Source organism: Austrofundulus limnaeus, unplaced genomic scaffold, assembly GCF_001266775.1.
Source record: "Austrofundulus limnaeus strain Quisiro unplaced genomic scaffold, Austrofundulus_limnaeus-1.0 Scaffold63, whole genome shotgun sequence".
Taxonomy (NCBI): domain Eukaryota; kingdom Metazoa; phylum Chordata; class Actinopteri; order Cyprinodontiformes; family Rivulidae; genus Austrofundulus; species Austrofundulus limnaeus.
Genome location: NW_013952465.1, coordinates 970,190 through 972,946, shown reverse-complemented (window position 1 = coordinate 972,946; position 2,757 = coordinate 970,190).

Sequence of the window (2,757 nt, the reverse complement as noted above, 5' to 3'; positions counted from 1 at the left end):
ATGCTAACCACTGATCCGTCGTGTTTCCAGTACTACTGRGCCACAGCAAAAGTAGCCAGCTAAAATGTGATGAATTGGAGATTTACRCAGTGAATTTTGCTGGCTGCTGGCTACTATTGAGCCCTGTGCACCTCCACCTGAATCTCTGGCAGGCCACATAAAATGCTGTGGCAGGCCACCTGCAAGCCTTGAGTTTGACATGTGATGTTGGGAAAGCAGCTCGGCTGCCTGATTATCCAAAATTCTTTAGATTAGGGGTGTCCAACCCTGGTCTTTGAGAGCCACTATCCTACATGGTTTACTTGTTTCTCTGCTCCAACCGACTGTTTTGAATGAAAACGGGTTCTGCAGAACCTGAAGAGGTAATTCAACCACTTAATTGGATGTCCTGGAGCAGAGAAACAAGCAAAACATGTAGGATGGTCATCCTGAACATCAAGAATCTAAGGAGCAAATACTCTGTGGATTTAATACTATCATACCCAGCAGACTGTGCACAGGCGTCCCCCAGGGCTGTGTTTTAAATCCCAATTATTTTTCTCTGTACAAATACAATATACTTTCTTACAATTCAAATCTTAATGATTAGTTCTCAGATGGCACAGAAGTGATTGGACTGATCATCATGGAAATATGTCTGCCTACAAAGGGTCAAAGCCAGACAGACTTAAAACAACCAGRTTCTAACAGCAATTGAACACTGAATGGCATTTGACTAATCGTCACGCAGTCACGTGGTGGTGGGAYGTTCATTTTCACGCACAACTTCCACAGTCCAATGAGGCACATGGAATAGAGGTCATGGGAAACCCCTCCCACTGCAGAACAYGTCCCAGCATGGATTTCTTTCTGCTGGAGACTCTTCTTCCATATCTGCAGTTGCTTTGACCACAAACCTGTCAYGAATACAGCGCCACACGTTTCAGCAGACAGATTCTTTCCATGCACAACATCTGTCTATTCCATGAGTTTTTAGYCATTTGACTATCTTTACAAATGTCTGCTTGTGGTTACAACAGTCAACTTCTAGAAGTGGAGTAGTTGAGGCATCAGATCACTTATCAGCATAATCACTCATGAACTTCTGGCCAATCACACAATACTTTTATATGCTACAGGTGCTGAAAAATTTGTCCTGGGATTAGTGTCAAGAAGGGGGGACCTGAGAACAAAATGTCATGATTTTCTTTTCATACAACTACATCAAAGAGACTATTTTACTGCTTCAGATGGATCATGCAAAGGCTTTAGAAAGAATACAAAATTTAATTTCAGCAGGCAAACCAGCTATTTACTTGCCACTGAATATAAATGGAGACAAGGTTTGSGTACACACATAACTCATAAAAAGGACAACATTCACAGCATTCCCTTAGAAGTCTGAGGAAAATCAACTCGGAAAAGCTGCTGTCCTTCTGTTGCTGCACTGCTGGGAGTGTCCTCACTCATGGCATCTCRATATTGTATGCAGCTCTGCTGCAGATGAGAAGGCACTGCAGAGAGTTGTAAAGGCTGCACAAAACATCATCAAGGAGCAGTTTTCTGCTCCAGCTACCAAACACACACACATCCCTCTGAAAGCAGAACAGAACCTGCACTCTACCACAAACATTATTCCTCAGCTGTTTGAATGTAACCTTCTGTTTCAAACCTGTCATCAACACACGCTAGGATTAATGACCCACAGCCCCCATTTTGTGGATTAAGATTACTTCTGCAATATTATTCATGCAAGTTTTGTAAAAACTATTTATTTTCAATTTTTAGAAAGTTTATTATAGCTACTGCATGAATCAGAGGAAACAACAGTTCTTTTTTTACAYGAGTTCTAGTTTCATGCAGTACTCTGAGTTTCATTATGTTGTTTCTATAGTTTTATTGAGTTCAGCATGAATCTGATTCATTTAACTGGCTCTTAATGCAGAAAGAACTGTGTGTAGCATGAAGAAGCATCTCCTGACCATGACCTCTGACYCTGAGGTTCATTTTCCTAACAGAACTGAACTATTTTCTTTAAAGTTACGTTTGATGTAAATAGTGTCTGTTTCTTTGGAAATTACTGTCCTTCAATTTTTAATATAAATTTCTTTCTTTTGTTTTTCAGACAAAGCTCCTCTTTAAGAGGTATCTGTGTTCTTATCAGAACCTTGAGAGTTCTTTAGTGACGTACACACAAAATATATATTTATTTTGTGGAGACGTGTCTTGTTTTTTTGTCTTTGTCTGGATCTGACCAGAAGAAAAAAGCCAAGTAACCGAAACATGTAATTTCAGAATGATTATAAGGGTGARATATTGATTACTGAGCTAGAGCCCCATATTAAACAAGGGCAAACATCAGTGTAGTAAAACAGTGTGTTCATTCATCTGTTAGCAAAATATCTTCATGAACCACTGGATAGATATAAATAAAATTCACAAGAAGTAATCATTGGCTGTACATCTACCACTGWTTAACTTTGGGAGTGAACCCCATTCAAGATGACTGCCACAGCTTATYGGTGTTTGCAAACCCAAAAATGGTAATAGTTCAGTCAATTTTACAGATAATAAGGTAACATTTGGTGTGGTAGTAGTTGAGAGTCATCCCTAATGTGTACTCTCAGCATCAAAACAGAAACTGTTAGTGTTTTTTTGCAACAAGAAGAATATATTTTGATAAATTCAGCAGGTTGATGAATACTTTCTGTTATTTTGTTTCACAATATGTTACAAAGTATTCAGTGAAATGCTAAAAAACACACACATATATATATA